We start from the raw sequence: 18,612 nt of genomic DNA, 5'->3' as shown, positions 1-18,612 counted from the left end.
CTTTTGCAATATTCAACCATTCTACTCTTTAAAAAAAAAATCCAATCCTATATGTTATTCAATAGCCTTATTACAAGTCCTTCTACTATGTCCTTCTTTTTCGCATCATCCACATTTTATATTTCTTGATGAATCCATCTGTGAAGCTCTTCTCTTTTTTTTAGGCCTACCAGGATGAGTCTTTGTAATAGAAGATAAAATTTGTATCTCATTTGATGTACTTTGATTCAACTCAATATCAAGAATTGGATTGATACATTCTGCATATGCTACTCTATACATGTCAGCTTCGAAATAATTCTTAATGAAGTGATACAAAGATTTACCAGCCTTCTCAATGCATGCACATGCATGCTTACATAGCATCCAAAAGATTCACTATTCACCACAAGAGCAAATTCATTCCCGTAGGTCAACCTTACATGAGTACTTTATGTCATGTACATCGTAAATCATGATGTTCGATGTAAAGATGAATAACCTTTGATCTTCTTCTGTATTTTTCTGCAACACCTTTTTGGATCGGGGCAAAGATGGATTTGTATATTGTAACCTCTAATCCATCGATTATACATCAATTTCATTATCTGAAGTCTTATATGATCAGCGATCTGAGGAATGGGAAGATGCCGAGCCTCAAGAACCCAACTATTGAAACACTCTGCCATATTAGATATTATGGTACCCCAATGCAGACCTGAAAAGACTATATTTGCCCAGTGCTCTAGCTTTGCATACGTCATAAAGTTACTTGTGCTTGGAGCTGCTACTATAAGTTTGCTGATTAGTTTTTGAAAATCATTCAGGTTTGGAGTATATGTAGTAGCATTTAATAAATCAAGTAATCTCTTCCTTTCAGTTGCACGACAATGGACAAGCACCTGCATGTACAATAATGAAAGGATAACAATGACTTAATAAACCCAAATATTTTGAAGATCTAACTTAAAAATTTAGAAGAATATGATGCATACCTAATTTTGATAATTATCTTTGATATGAAAGATGCAATATGAGTGGTAGCTATCAGTAAAGTATTTTGGCACTGCTTTTATAAGTCTCTGATGTCTATCTGTCATAATGGTAAAATGATGCCCATGATAGTCAATGTAAGATTCTAACGCTTCTTTCAATATCTGATAAAACTAATCCCAATTGTCATCATTTTTTATATCAATAATAGTATATGCAATGGGAAACATATCATCATTCGCATCTTTGCCAATAGCATCAAGTAAAACTCCTCCATCCTTATGTTGGGAAATGTGTCCCAAAAAGCCAATCGTCAAGCTGTTGACGGTTGAGCAACCAAGTATTGTAATTGATTTGTTAATAAATAAAATATATTTGATATTTTCATCATAAGATTTTATCTTCTAATGAACTCCGTTGTTATGATGAAGTCCTTAGGACTATTTAGATTCGATAAAGAGAGGATTTATCGATTAGTCCTTAAAATTGTTCACGACCAAATGATAGGCTGTTAATAAGGACGACAGCTTCTATCGAGCATAGGTCGCTGTAGGCCATATGGGTTGGTTGTCCTCTTAACCAAAGAGTGTGGAGATACTGGTATGGCATACAGGTGAGATGTAAGGGTACATCATCATTGAACGTGACCAACTCCAGAGCATTCTGCTGTCGAAAATGTCTCTGATGGGATATAGGTATAAGTGTCCCTTAGACTTGAGATCGCCTCAGTGACTTGCAAGCAACTCACTGTGCTTTGGTACTGGACTAACTGAATTTCTAATTCAGGGACGGAAGGCTTCTGGGCACAGTCAAGTACTTGCGAAGTCAGAGTGTGATCGAGATGGGATTGACCACTCCAAGAGTTGGAGAAGAATGAGTCGCTGTATTTCAATTTAGCAAAACCTTGGCCAGGGTAATCCATCAGATGGATTTGATATTTTGAAATACAATGTGGACAACCTGATCAGAGTTGACTGTTAAACTCTGGGGTGTCCTATGATCATTTTGGTCAAGGGAATGAATTATATGAAAACTATATCCGCATGGGTTCTAAGGATGTTGTTCTACACATTCGACCTATCCGGTCGTCGGGTACCATTGCTAGACGGTCACTTCGATTGGTATAGAAATTTGTTCCTATGCTACCAGCTTAGGTTCGGACCTATGAGGTCACACACATTAGAGTTCATGATCCGATCGGATGGTTGATCAACGATTAAGAATCGTTCTAGGATTAGATGATCAATACGATTGATATTTAACCCAGTGCAAGTGTTGCAGGAGGATCGATTAGCAATTTGATTGCTAATTGTCTTAATTTGATTAAGCCAATGGGATGAGATTAAGTCTAATTAAATATGATTTAATTAGATTTAGTTTGGGCTTGATTGGATCAAGTTCAATTGGTTTATTGGATAAGCCAAGTGCAAGGAAAAACTAGTCCTAGTTCAACTAGGACTTGGGTCAATCTAATTTCTAATTTGATTAGAAAATTAAATCAGATTTAAATATAATTTAATCTGATTAAATTATGTTTCTAATTAGGTTAAGACCTATTTTAATTGGGTTGATCTAATTTTGATTTGATTTGGTTTGGAAAACCAAATTAAAACAAGTTATGAGACAGAATCCTAGTAGGACTAGGATTCCACCTTGCGCCACATAAACCTTCTCCATGCTCTCTCTCTTATTCAACGCCAATCTTCACTTATTTTATGCGACAAAAGCCCTCTCCCAGATCTCTCCCACGTTCACAAAAGGTCTCCTCTCTTCTTTCTTACATGGAAGGTGGTTTGGATCAAATCTAAAAGGAATAAGTTTGGATTTCGAATTCTATGAGATAGAGTTTTAGAAATTCAAAAGTCTTTCAATTTTGCACCGAATTTATCCAAATTTTTTTTGGAATTTTCGTGGCTTTTAGGGTATACATTATGCACCCTTTTCTTGTGATCCATGCATGAAAATATGGAGGAGGTGCTCAAGAGTTGGGCGTCCCTTAACTTGCCATGTTTGGATAAGCCTTGACTAGGTGTTTGACCTAGACAAGGACTCTATCATATCTCTCTATATAAGACGAGTTTCTTTGTGAAATTTTAGGGGGAGATAGATATTTGAGAGACCTTTTTTCCATCCAAAAATTAGAAAGAAATACCTTTGGGTAGTGGAGATATAAAAGATGCAAGTTTGGGTGTCTAGAGAGAAAAATGTGAAGAAGAAGAGGGTCTTCTTCTAGGGTTTTTATTTTCATATCTTTCCTCCTTCCATCTTGAGTTTCCTGAGAGCGTCTCAGATCTGAAACTTCTCCTTCTACTTTCCATCTTTGGAAGAGTCTAAATCAAGAAGAAGGAGGCACCTGATCAACCATCAAAGAAGGATCAGCACAGTACTAGCATACTGTGCTGATTTCCTGAAGCAGGACTTCTGATTGAGATTCGTGGGCTCGTGTGGATGACTCCTAGAGGCCGGATGCGTGTGCGGCTTGCAACATCATCCTTAAGCCCGGATCAGCAAGGTTAGAGCATCTAACTTGCAAGGTAATAGATCTGATCTATTGTTTAATACATACATTAGATGTGGTATAAAAACATGTTGATATGATCAACATGTAGTCCATGCTATATTTATATATTTTAATTTTTGATTTAATTCCATGTAATAATCATGTAATAGGAACTTAGATCTAGGGATTTTTTGATCTTAAAAAATAAATTTTGATTTATTTTAGTCTTCCACTGTATGATCTTGAAAAAGTTTCAAGATCTAACCCTCTCTTTTCAAGATCTAACCCTGAAACCCTAGATCTGGTTCCTTCACCTTATGCTTAACAAATGTTCCATCCATGAATATAAAAAATCTATAACCTTCTATGAAACCATTGATTAAGGCTTTAAATAAAATGAATAGACATCTAAATTAATCTTCAATGATTTAGTACATTGCTATGCTAGCGACGTTGGTCTAAAGAATGGTATCACAATACCATCATATCCTTTCATAAGATACTGACCTCTTACCATAGATCTCCTTGATAGCAACCTCTTTTTCATATCATGCTTGATGATATAATAATTTCACACCATATTCACAATGAATATCTTTTATAATATCAATCGGCCTATATAAAGGCATATCTTGGAGTTTTTTCTTGACTGTTGGAAAATATATCCTAAAGTCAATCATCTAGGTTGTAGATGATTATGCTCCATATAAGTATATGAATTATAAAATGATAAATATTATCTGATAAATTCATCATAAGGAATACATCTTCCAAAATAAAACTCATATGTTATGATGAAGTCCTTAGAACTACTACCAAAATAATAAAAGAAAATTTATCATGTGATTCTTAAATCTTACTTATAATCAAATGATATAATTATTATAAGAACGATAATTATATCGAGTGTAGGTCATTGTATGCCATATTGGTTAGTTGTCCTCTTAACCAAGACATGTGGTAACACAGGTATGGCATATGAGTGATTTGTAAGAGTATATTTCACTGAGCGTGACCACTTTCAAAGCACTTTATGGTCAAGAATTGCTCTGATGGGATATGGGTATATGTGTCTCTCTGACCTGAGACTGTCATGATGACTTGCAAGCAACTCATTATGCTTTGGTGCTAGACTATCTGAATTTTTAATTCGATGATGAAAGATTTCTGGATACAGTCAAGTACTTATAAAATCTGAGTGCGAGTCAAGATGGGATTGACCGCTCCAAATAAAATTGGACATAATGCATCACTATGTTTCAATTCAGCAAAACTTTGACCAAAGTAGTCCTAGTGAGGAGTCATAGGATTTTTAAAATTGAGACACAATGTAGACCACTCTTTTGAGTTGACAGTTTAACCCAAAGTCATCCTTGAGCATTGAGTATCAAAGGGATGAATTATACAATAACTATATCCATATGGGTTCTAGAGTGTTGCTGGGCATATATTCGGCCTATCTAGACGTCGGGTCTCATTTTTAGATAGTTACATCGATTAGTACAAGAATTATTCTTATATTACCAACTTAGGTTCGAACCTATGGAGTCACACACATAGAAGTACCTGTCTGATCAACTGGCTGATCGACGATTATGAATCATTGAAAGATTTAATTATCAATTTGATTGATGATTAATCCTTTACAAAGATTGCAATAAATTATTTACTGATAGTTGATAAATTAGAAGAATAATTAATTAATGATATGATTATTAATTGACTCAATTTGATTGAGCAATGGAGATTGGATTAGATCTAATTGAATTGGATTCAATTAGATTAGCTTTGGATTGATTGGATGTAGTCCTATTGAATGATAGGGCTTATTTTAATTGATCTTAGAGATCCAAAATTAAATTAATGAGATTAGTTTGATATAGACTTTGATTGGATCAAACTTTATTGGATAATAGGCTTGATTGGATCAAGCCTTATTATCAAATAGCTTCCCTGAATCCATCAAGAATCAATCTCTGGATTAATAGAGTTTTAATCTAACTAATTCCAAAATCGATTGGGGCCTAATATGTTTCATAATTGGGCTAGGATCTAATTAGTTAGTTTGTTATAACTAATTCCTAAATCGGTTAGGATTGGATCTAAGAATTAGTTAGAGTTTGACCAAGATCTTGAATCCTATTTAGAATAGGACTAAACCAAGCCACCCCCTATGATAATTAATTCCTTACGCCCTAGTCTCTCTTTAACATGAGATCTTCATGCCTCAAGAGTGCGCCCCCTCTCTTCCTTTTGTAAGAAAAAAATGAGGCATCCCTTCTCCTTTTTCTGGTCATCCAAAAAGAAAAGAAAAGAGAAAGGGGCATCCAAGAGTTGGACGCCCCATATCCCATGCACCTTGTCTCTCCTCTTCTCCTCCATTCTTCAAAGGATTTTTGAGATCTTTTATTATTGGTTTTTGGGTATCAAAGAGAGACATCTCTACTAGTTTTACAGCAAAAAATTAGAGAAGAAAAGTTCTTCCCAAAGAGAGATAGATCAAGGAAGAAGAATGTTCTTCTTTCTTATGCGCAGCCTTGAAGAAGAAAGAGTTCTTCTTTCAATTTTTTTTTTATCTTTTTTTAAAATAAAAATTAGATTAGATCTAATTTTTAACATAAAAATTTAAAGAAAAAATATCAAAAAAAATTGGTTGGGTGTTTGGGGCTTCTTGGAGTTCTAGATCAAGGAAGAAGATGGACTTCTTTCTTGTGCACAGCTTTGAAAAGAAGGAGTTCTTATTCTAATTTTTTATATTTTTTTCTAGAATAAAAATTAAATTAAATTTAATTTTTAATATAAAAGTTTAGAAAAAAATATTAAAAAAATTTGGCTGGGTGTTTGGGCCTTCCTGGAGTTCTAGATCACGAAGAAAAAGGGAGAAGAAGAGAGAAGAAGAGAAGAATGGTTCTTCTCTTGGATCTCTCTTTTAAATTCTTCTAGAGCTCAAGATCTCTTTTAATTTTTAGTATAAACAATTAGATTAGATCTATTTTTTATCATGAAAAATTAGAGAAGAAAAGTTCTTCTCAAAAGTGTGAAAGGAAGAGAGAAAGGTTCTCTCTTATGCATGAAAAATTAAGAAGAAAGATTTCTTCTCTTAATCTCTATTGTCAAAATTTGATGCATGGATCTAGAAAAAAAAAGAGAGTATCTTTTTATTCTTCATCTTCATCATGTTCCTCTTAGATCAGTCAAAGGATGGTGTCTTTACGAGCTAGCACTCCCAAGGAGATCGATCAGCATAAAAGCTTCATGTGGATATCCGTAGAGGTCGGACGTGTGTGCGACTGTCAAGCATCATGAAAAATCATCTATCATAAATTTTGGATATGGTGATCTACTATCCATGCTCAGACATGAAGTTTTGAATTCAATTAATATTTACATATGATCTAAATATAAATTAGATATGTTCTATACTTGCTGAATTTTAGATTTTAGATGTGTATACATGCATATTAGTTTATGTCATAGATCCTGTATAGTGATTTAGATTTAATCTATCCATACATTGTAGATTAAATTATTTAATCTATATATATTCTACCATAAAAATTTTAAAAATGCATGCACATCACCCACCACGTTTCCCATCAAATGGTATCTGAGCCAGGTTCGTTATGACATGAACATATATGCATATAAAGTTGAAATCTAGATTTAGCAATGTATGAGATGTGTTATGATCTAATTTTAGATATGATCTAATATAAAATCAATTCTAATATAATTTTGATTAGATCTAAATTTTTTGTATATATGATATGTGAATTAGATTAGATGTTTTGAATAGCAAAGTACTTGAATTGGGTAATCACCAGACCGTCCGATCATAGAAGCAAATAAGGTTACATGATCCTCTCTTCCCATTCAATGGGATGCTCTTCATGGCATATAGGGGTGCCACTGTGAGATCCCTTGAAGAAAGAAGCGAAAGGAGAAAACTTACTTTTCTGTAAAATTCTAGATGTTGAACCTTAGGATTTGTATGAAAAGCTTGAGTTGTATGAAAAGTAAAACATCTAATCTATATGATTAAAATTATTTTTAATCATAAAAATAAAATTTAAAATCATAAAATATTTAAATATGATCTAAAATTTGTTATGATTAATTGTATTTCAGTTTATGTGAGTATTTTTAGATCTGAAACTATGTAATACCTATTGGCATGCCAACTGAGCTGACTAGTTTTGAACTGAGTCGACCCAGTCTCCTATTTTTATTCGTTCAGTATTGACTGACCCGACTTAGTTATCTTAAGCCAAATAGTAATAGTTACTGTTTATGATCAGTTAGTCGATCAAATATCAGACTTAGTCAACCCACTGAAGTGAGCCAACTCAGTTCAAGGGTGAGCCGATCTAGTTTTCAGACTAAAAAATTTTACATAAAAATTGATGTAAAATTATTTTACAAAACTAAAATTATTTAATTAATAACCTTAACCCATGTTAATACTATACTTAATTGAGAATTAAGAAATATATTTTAGATCTAGAATTGTGATTAAAGATCTAATGACATTGCATAAAATATAGAGTATGGGATAGCTCAAATCAGATCCTTTTAATTAGGTTAGACCTAAGATTAGAATCAAAGACTTAATGAACTAAAAAGAGTAGTTGATCTAATCTAACCAATAGTTGATTTAGATTAGATCAAGGATACTCTAGATCAAAAATAATAGTTGTAGTTGATCGAGTCTATATCTTTGATTAAACCAAATAGACCTTGATTTAGGCTCAAAGGTTGAGCCCAAGTCATTAGGCTGATTAGATTACTAGGTGACTTGAATTGACCCATATTGCTAAGGTTAATCAGTATGACTGATTTAGGTACCCTGGATTGACTTACTGGTTGGACCGACTTATCTCTAGTCCTTCTTATGACTTGATGAAGTCAGTGAGAGAATTTACCATGTGTCAGTTGGATTAGCTAGTCTCTAATCCTTTACATGACTTGGTGAAGTCAGTGAAAGGATTTATAACTTACAGATCGACTGATATCTTCTAAAAGATTTAATTAAATTTTTTAAATTATTAAGTCTATAAAATGAGCTAGTTATGGAGATAAATAGATCATAGCCTTCTATTAAGGTGAATGGTAATGGGTCCATTATTTCATATTGACATTGCAAACACCATCCGTCTAGTGTTCTTTCTGAATGATGGAATTATCATTCATCATATGTGACTCTGTTGAACTATCTGACGGTAGTTAGATTGATCGAGCCATTCTCAGGCCTGATCATTCTTTGGCTAGTATCACTAAGTAGGTTCATGTTAATGGTTGGATCTAACTGAAACTTTCAGTGGAGGCCCATCACCTACTAAAATAAAATCTGAGATGAAATTAAATACTATAAGTTGTTTGAAGAAATAATTAGTTGAGAACCTACCCATAGATGCATATGGATTGACCGAGCCATCCTCGGACTTATATGCAATCTGTGTGGATTTTAGTACCCATTAAGGAATTAAGATAATTCTTCAAATTAAAGGCAGAGGCTACTAATTCGTATAAAATAGTGAAAAAAATTTTAGACTAAAGTTCAAGTCTTTAGGCTTAAAATAATTCATATACTAATAGGTCAATTATTTTTTTTCAAAAATGGCTAGAATATTATCACTTTGTTAATCAAACCTAACTTTGATAGTCAGTATCAGAAGTTGAGTATAGTTTTTGGACAAATTGATCAAGAAGTCTCAGGCAAATCCAAACAGGCTTAAAAGAGAAATCAGCAAATGGTTGCTGGTCAAGATAGTTATATGATAACTCTTTGAAGTTTTTTTATTAGTAATACTACATCAGGGTATAGGATACCGACAGTATGTCATATTTGTAAATAATTGTAAAAGACTTTAGGATAGTAGAAGATTTGAAGACAACAAGAGACTGCTAAATGTAAGAGATAGAAGTCTGTTTCAGTCTCAACATTAGGAATCATCGAACTTATTTTCAACCCTTACCATGTCATTTAAGTGATTGTCACTATTGTCCAATCTTATTGATGGTGTCTATAAGTATGATTGTTGTAATATCATTGTGAATGATACTACAATAATGAGTGGATAATTGAAAATGACATAAACTCAATACCATAGCCAGTTAGTATAAAGTACACATCCAACTAGTATTCTAGATTAGTTAATATCACTAAAACATGCCTTTGACATAGTTGACTTAGTCACCTTTTATTAAAAAGAGTGAATGAGCCAGCGATATTCTGAGTTTGGTACATATTAATGTATTTGCACTCATAACATAAGTGCCAAAAGAGGGCTTACTACTTTATTAAAATCTTTGATGACCTATCTTGACATAGGTGTGTCTTGCTTATGAAGCATAAATCGAGTCGATTGAAATATTCAAATGATTTCGTAATGAGGTAGAAAAATAAACTGCAAAGAGTATTAAAACTCATCGGTCAAACCGATGATATGAATACCTTTACAGTAAGTTTTGACATGTTTTGAAGAGAATTGGATTATCTCTTAATAGACCTCTCATGGAACATCACTATTTAAAAAAGATGTTTAAAAGGAGGAATTGAACCCTGCTAGATAAGGTTCGATCCACTATGGGGTTTGCTGATCTACCTGAGGTTATGCTTTAGATACTACTTGATATGTGCTCAAGAACATTCTGAGCAAATTGATCACCAAAATTCCATATGGGATATGGACTTGGATAATTTGATACTCTCTTACTTTGATGTTTGGGGTATCAAGCTTATGTGAAATGTTCACAAACTGACTAGCTTAAATTTTGATATGATAAATATTATATTAAGGATATTTCTTCTACCTTCCTGATGGATATGAGATGTTCATGAATCTTAAGGTATTTTTTGGAAAAAAAAGTTCTTTGGTGAAGGAACTGATGCTGTTAAGAGCAAGCTTGGTGAAGCTTGATAGGTAAAGAAACCGACTCTGACACAAACCATGTTCAAATCTGAAGCCCGATGTAAAGGCATCTTTGAGTAGATATGATAGAGTACCGTATCAGTCGAACAGATATTTAGTTTCTAAGTTTGAGATAGAGATTTGATCTCCTATATGGATGCTGCACAAGGATCTAACTTTAAGAAGTGGCTTAGAGTCATTAAATCTAAAATAAAATCCATCAAGATCAACGATGTATGGACATTCGTTGATTCACCCAAAGGGGTAAGACCCATAGGGTGTAAGTAGATTTCAGATGGATAAGAGGCGCAGATGAAAAGATGCAGACCTATTAATTTGTTCAATTGTCAAAAAATTTTATCAAAGTTATAGTGTTGACTATAACGAGATATTTTTCTTGCGGCAATCCTCAAATCCATTTGGATTAAATTAAACTTCTCGAAGTTCGAATATATATTTTGAACGTATGGCTTTGTTGAGAATAAAAAAAAAATTTGTATGTACAAATAGGCCAATAGTTCTATAGAAGTATTCTTTGTATTGTTTAGATGAAATTCTCTTAATCGAGAATGACATCCCTACATTACAGGGAATAAAAGCTTGATTGTCATCTCCATTCTCCATAAAGGTTTGGAAAGTTATTAAAACCATCCTTAAGTATTTATAAAATACTAAGGACCAATGACTCGTTTATGAACAATCTGACTTAAAACTATGAAATATTAATTTTAGTTTCTAATCGAATCGAAATGATAAAGTTGTATCAAATTATATTTTTATCCTAAAGAGAGGAGCGACATGCTGGAAAGATTTTATGCAGTATTCAGAAGCCAGTATTATTTGCAATACAGAGTTCTTTGCAGCATTTAATACTAGTAAAGAAGTTGTTTCGTTATGAAAGTTCATTAGTGAGCTTGGAGAGGCACCCTTTGTTGATGGTCCCGTCCTTCTGTATTGACAACAGTACTGGAAGCCATAGCTCAAGCTGAAGAACTGATGTTCCATCTGAGAACCAAACACTTTCTGTATTGCAATCATCTTGTTCGATAAGATCCAAATAAAATCGATCTTAGGAAGATTGACTGAAAGAAGAACTTGACCGACCCATTGACTAGAGCAATCAGATTTAAAGAGTTCGATAATTACAAATGAAGATAGATATTTGATACCAATCTGATTGGCTTTAGTCCAAGTGAGAGTTGTTGAAAAATATTCCTAAAGCCAATCATCTAGATTGTAGATGATTGTGCTTCATACAAGTATATGAATTATAAAATGATAAATATTATCTGACAGATTCATCATAAGAATACATCTTTCAAAATAGAACTCATATGTTATGATAAAGTCCTTAGAACTACTACCAAAATGATAAAGAAAATTTATCATGTGATTTTTAAATTTGCTCGCAACCAAATGATACAATTATTACAAGAAGATAATTGTATCAAGTATAGGTCATTATATGCTATATTGATTGGTTATCCTCTTAACAAGATATGTGGTGAATAGGTATAGCATATGAAGATTGATAGGAGTACATTTCACTGAGTATGATCACTTCCGGAGCATTCTACTATCAAAGATTGCTCTGATGGGATATGGTATATGCGTCTTTCTAATCTGAGACTGTCTTGGTGACTTACCAGCAACTCACTATGCTTTGGTGCTGAACTATCTAAATTTCTAATTTGATGATGAAAAGTTTTTGAGTATAGTCAAATACTTGTGAATCTGAGTGCGAGTCAAGATGGGATTGACTGCTCCAAGTAAAATTGGAGATGATGCATTACTGTGTTTCAATTCAGTAAAATTTTGGCTAAAGTAGTCCTAGTGAGAAGTCACAAAATTTTTAAGGTTGAGACACAATGTGGACCACTCTTCTTGAGTTGATAGTTTAACCCAAAGTCATTCTTGAGCATCCATGTCAAAGGATGAATTATACAGTAACTATATCCACATAGATTCTAGAGTGTTGCTGGACATACATTCGGCCTATCTGAATGTCGGGTCCCATTGTTAGATGGTTACATCGATTAGTAAAAAATTATTCTTGTACTACCGACTTAGGTTCAAACCTATAGGGTCACACACATAGAAGTATCTGTCTGATCAACTGGCTGATCGACGATTATGAATCGTTGAAGAATTTAATTATCAATTTGATTGATGATTAATCTTTTATAAAGATTGTAATAAATTATTTATTGATAGTTGATAAATTAGAAGAATAATTAATTAACAATATGATTGTTAATTGACTCAATTTGATTGAGCAATGGGGATTGGATTAGATCTAATTGAATTGGATTCAATTAGATTAGCTTTAGATTGATTGGATGCAGCCTTATTGAATGACGGGGCTTATTCAATGGATCTCAAGGATCCAAAATCAAATTAATGGGATTAGTTTGATATAAGCTTTGATTGGATCAAATCCTATTGGATAATAGCTTGATTAGATCAAGCCCTATTATCAAATAGCTTCTCTGAATCCATCAAGAATCAATCCTTGGATTAATGAGATTTTAATCTAACTAATTTCAAAATCGATTGGGGCCTAATATATTTCATAATTGGGCTAGAATCTAATTAGTTAGTTTGTTATAACTAATTTTTAAATTGGCTAGGATTGGATCCAAGAATTAGTTAGAGTTTGATCAAGATCTTGAATCCTATTTGGAATAAGACTAAACCAAGCCATCTCATGTGATAATTAATTCCTTACATCCTAGTCTCTCTTTAACATGAGATCTCCATGCCCCAAGAGTGCGCCCCCTCTCTTCTTTCCATGAGAAAAAAATGAGGCATCCCTTCTCCTCTTTCTGGTCGCCCAAAAAGAAAAGAAAAGAGTAGGGAGCGTCCAAGAGTTGGACGCCCCATATCCTATGCACCTTATCTCTCCTCTTCTCCTCCCTTTTTGAAAGGATTTTTGAGATCTTTTGTTGCTAATTTTTGGGCATCAAAGAGAGGCATCTCTGCTAGTTTTACAGTAGAAAATTAGAGAAGAAAGTTCTTCAGATCATGGAAGAAGAAGGTTCTTCTTTCTTGTGCGCAGCCTTGAAGAAGGAGTTCTTCTTTCAGATTTTTTTTTTAATTTTTTTTTAAGATAAAAATTAGATTAGATTTAATTTGTAATATATAAATTTAGATAAAAAATATCAAAAAAATTTGGTTGGCATTTGGGGCTTCTTGGAGTTCTAGATTAAGAAAGAAAATGGATCTTCTTTCTTATGCGCAGCCTTGAAGGAGTTCTTCTTTTAGATTTTTTTTTATTTTTTTTAAATAAAAATTAGATTTGATCTAATTTTTAACATAAAAATTTAGAAAAAAATACTAAAAAAATCTGACTGGGCATTTGGTGCTTCCTGGAGTTTTAGATCAAAAAGAAAAAGGAAGAAGAAGAGAGAAGAACGGTTCTTCTCTTGTGTCTTTCTTTTAGATTTTTCTAGGGCTTAAGATCTCTTATGATTTTTAACATAAAAAATTAGATTAAATTTTTTTTTCATCTTTTAAAATCAAAAAAGAAAAAATTTTTCAAAGGTATGAAAGGAAGAGAGAAAGGTTCTCTTTATGCATGAAAATTTGAGAAGAAAGGTTTCTTCTCTTGATCTCTATTATAGAGATCTAATGCATGGATCCAGAAAGAAAAGGAGAGAGTCTCTTTATTCTTTATTTTTATCTTGTTCTTTTTAGATCAGTCAAAGGATGGTTTCTTCGTGAGCTAGCACTCCCGAAGAGATCGATCAGCACAAGGTCTTCGTGTGGATACCCGTAGAGGTCGGACGCATGTGCGGCTGTCAAGCATCATGAAAAACTATCTACCATGGATTTTTAATACGATGATCTGCTATCCATGCTCAAGTATGAAGTTTTTAATTTAATTAATATTTAGATATGATTTAAATATAAATTAGATATGTTCTATACTTGCTGAATTTTAAATTTCAGATATGTATACATGCATATTAGTTTATGTCATAGATCCTGTATGATGATTTAGATTTGATCTATATATATATTATAGATTAAATTATTTAATCTATGTATATTTCATTGTAAAAATTTTAAAAATGCATGCACATCACCCACTACGCTTCCCAGCATTGACAATATTTGAAATCCAGTGTTTCAAAGTCTTGGGATGATATCGATTTTGAAACCCTACTCTGTATATATGTTCATTGTTCATGATTTTAATTGCAAACCTATCTTGATTTCTAAGGTGAAATGCATGAATGCACTATCCACATCCATTATATGCACACTCCACAGTCACATGCATATGATCATTCTTGACAAACACAAAATCTCTATAATTTGCAATGCAGAACTTATAAATTGTAACACGAAGGGTTTCAACATCCTTAGATTCTTGACCTACACTCTCTATGCTGCTCTTTCAAGCATCCAATGTATTTCTTTGACTTGATTCATCTTTAATTACAGCTTTTGTTTCTTTGACAACTCGAATGAAATTACTCAAGCTAGCAAATGATGAAAAGTGAGATGAATCAACCATTTGATCATTTTTACAACAACTAATATGTTCAGCATCATGGATTGGACCGCTAACCCTACGATATAAAAGGATTGTTCTTTCATTATATTACCAATCAATTTTGAACTATTATATATATTATAAGTATTATATTCATGCTATAATTACATATAAATGCACAAGACAACTAATTAAAAATAAAAAAAGGTATATAATTTGCAATTAAATTCTGTATTATCTCATATTGATTATAATTTTAAGAGATTCAATCAAGGATATACAATGAGATACAATCATCTCAATTATTGTAGCTTTTAACTTCAAATATATTTTATACATATTCCTAACATTCTTATCCATGATGAGCTTAACAAGCATTATTGAATTGTTAGGAATATAGAATTTGATTTCTATCATTGCAAGAGATAGATGCTTCCATCTCTCTACTATTTCATTGACAATGTAATCGAGAGTTGAGTCTTATGAAATTGAAATAATATGGCCCTCCGTACCATAAGAGCACATAGCCATGAAAACTGAATTTTCGATGTTCTTAAATCCATGACTATTAGAAAGCTAGATAAGGTCGTTTAAAATGATAGATGAGCTCCTTTAAATCACTTCGACAATAATAAAGAACAAAATCTCTAAAAAACTTAAATGAAATTCCATAAAACCTGATGTTTGTTCAGAATATTCTGATCTGAATACAATGAAAATTAGGGAGGCCAAAATGAGCAAGAAATGCCTTAAAAAGTGAATGTCTATATTAGAATATTCAGACCTGAGTTTTGACGAATTTGGAAGGATGAGGATGGATAGAAAATCCCTTAAAGAATGGGCTTCTGTCATTTCTTCCAAAAAAATAGAAGAACATTTTGTAAAAGAATGGAATCTGGAACTCTTTATGGCATGAAAAGATATTTTTGGTATTTTTTAAAGCCATCTTGCACCAAAACTATTGGGTTACACTAAATAGGGACCGAGAGTTACAGTTTTGGTCAATAAGGAGTTTTTGTTACTATGATGTCAATCAGGGGATCGGTAATTAAATACCGTATATTTTAATACCTAGCTGATTTGGGCATGATAGAGGGTTGGGTCTAGTCAACTTGATCAACCTATTAGTTAGTCAGGTCAGCCCAAACACCCAAAAAAAAAAATTAGAAAGAAGATTTAAAAAAAAAAAACATGTCATGTGCATCACATGCACAAGAGAAGAGGCGAACATCCGATGGGAGTCACCTTCTCCTCCAACTCCAAGTAGGAGTCTTTCGATGGAAGGCTTCCAAGGCTGATGGACCCAGGCTCCATCCTATTTAAAGCCACTATCAGCCTCTCTTTGATCCCCAATGATGATCTCAGCCTCCAAGTTGAAAATTCGCCACTAGTTCGCCCTTGTTGTCTTCTCGAATGCCAATTGCCAGCATCATAGTGGCCACCACCTAACATTGCTAGAATCAAAGTTTGACCCCTTAATCTTTTAATCAATCCTCTTCCCTATCTTTTCTAGTTCTATCATTATGATTTTTTTTTTTGATGAGACTAGCATTATGATTTTTGGGTGGGATTAGTGGCTGGTTTTAGTGAAGAAAGGGATGCTCTATTTCCCCTACTTTTTCTTGGATTTTCTAATTTTCTTCCTCCTTTTTCCAGCCATCCTTGTTGCCAATGCTTGTTGCTGAAGCTTGTGGTGAGTTCCCTCATGCTAGTTGTGCCCACTACCAAAGCCTAACCACTAGCAAGAGTGGAGCATAGAATAAAGCACACTACCCCTGGAAGGTCATTTGGCATTGCCTTTTGATCAAGGCAGTTTTACATGCTAGAGGTATGGACATCTTGCCTAGTTGCCCACGCTATGGGTGGACTAATGAGATAATGGATCACATCCTCTCTTGGTTGAGAGTCATGCAGATTGGCAGCTGGCTAGGTTCTACGCAGTGTCATCGGTTCAAGTATTTCTTGAGGCACTATAAGAGAGCTAAGCATTGAAGTCCTTTAAGCTATAGGCCATTAGAGTAGCTTATACTTCCTATCACACTTGACTAGCTAGGAATGGTGGCATCTTTGAGGTGAAGTGGTAGCTAGCAAGATTCATTTTGGAGAGAGTGGTAGCTAATTTAGCCTATCGAGATCACTCATCTATCATCCATTGGGTCGGCCTTAGTGACTTGGGACATCTGGGGCTCCCTGACTGCTCATGGAGCAACTTAATTAGTGTTTATCACTTTAGAGCCCTCACCTTTGAGTTTTCTTAAGATCAACTTCGATAGAAGTGTGAGTGGAAATAGAGGTGGAGTAAGGTTTGTGATACGTCATCTTGACTCGAGGCTAGTGATGGCAGGCAGGATCTACCTCTTCAATAGTACTATTTCGAGGGCTGAACTGCAAGTGCCCTAGGCCAACATCACCTATGCCAAGATGACTCAGGTGATCGCCTACTTATTATGGGGGGTTTGACCATTATGTTGGGCTGGATTGGGGAGCAATCTAGGGTAGTTGTGGTGCAATTACTCCTATAGAAAATCTGATGGTTGATCGAGAAGTGTGCCATGATGGATATCAAACACATCTACTATGAGATAAGTAGCACTACAGATTGGATGGATACCTATGTGTAGAGCACTTCGGAGAGGTTTTGTAGAGTGATGCGACAATCATCTTTCCTATTGCCATTTTATGATATCATTTTTTCTAAATCTTTTAGTTGTATTCATACTAGATATGAATGAGTTCTTTGCCTTTCAAAAAAAAAAAGAGTGAGGAAGGGCTAAAAGAGTCACCCTAACATGAACTTGACTGTGTTCAAAGAACAACATTTCTAGCTCAAGCTGCAGCTAATCTAATGCTAAATGGTAACTCTATATGGGCTAAGTTAGTTTCTTCAAAGTGCAAATTTACTAGAACATGGGAATATTACATGGTGGTTGGAGAACATCCCCTATTTGGAGAGCTATTGTGGTTGCATCACCACTCATCAATTATTTCATTCAATGGTGGATTGGAAATGGCAGCAAAGTTAATATTCTAAATGATGCATGGGTATCTAATATTCCTTTAATTTGACAGCTTGTTCCTTTGAATGCTAGCTCTCCATTAGAAAGGAAATTGATATCTGATCAGATGAATGTGGAAGGCACCTGGACTGGGCTAGTGATGTAGGATCTATTCTCTTTGGACACCGTTGCTAAGATCATATCTGTTGTCATTCCTAAACATATCCCAAAAAATATTGGAGTGGGCTCAAAAATAGGTCTGCCTATAGTGAAGGTAAATCACATCCATCATTCATGGTGCGATGATCAACATACAAGTAGTGAGACCATGTATTTGCTTGAGGCCTTGTGGAAGATACAAGCAGCCCCAAGGGTTTGATTGCTGTGGTGGAAGATAGCCTGGTATATAGATTGCCTTGTGGAACTTTACATGTCAACTAGGGTATGTTGGATTACACTTAGAAAAGAGCCTTCTTCACTTTAATGTAAGAAATGTGAACTCCATGCTGCAGTCCTTGACCAAGAGTATGTTTGACCTTAAAAGTAATCAATTGAAGCATATGGAAGTTGGTTGTTGTGGAACCCTAGGAAAAATAGGCTATTCAACCAACAACGATGTACATCTAATCGAATAGCAACATAGAGGCATGTTAGATAATGCGGTGGTTTCATATGTATAGTTTTAAAAAAATTTTAAAATATGACGATCATGTGCAGCGGAAGTAAATTAAA

General features: G+C 33.8%; 1 pseudogene; it reads right to left on the bottom strand.

The window, feature by feature from the left end:
* Positions 1-336: 336 nt before the first annotated feature.
* LOC140852383 (uncharacterized) lies at positions 337-14,905 on the bottom strand (annotated as a pseudogene).
* Between the last annotated feature and the right edge of the window lie 3,707 nt (positions 14,906-18,612).

The sequence above is a fragment of the Elaeis guineensis genome, chromosome 11 (genome assembly GCF_000442705.2).
Source record: "Elaeis guineensis isolate ETL-2024a chromosome 11, EG11, whole genome shotgun sequence".
In the NCBI taxonomy this organism is placed as follows: Eukaryota; Viridiplantae; Streptophyta; class Magnoliopsida; order Arecales; family Arecaceae; genus Elaeis; species Elaeis guineensis.
This window is presented reverse-complemented; position numbering and strand designations above follow the sequence as displayed.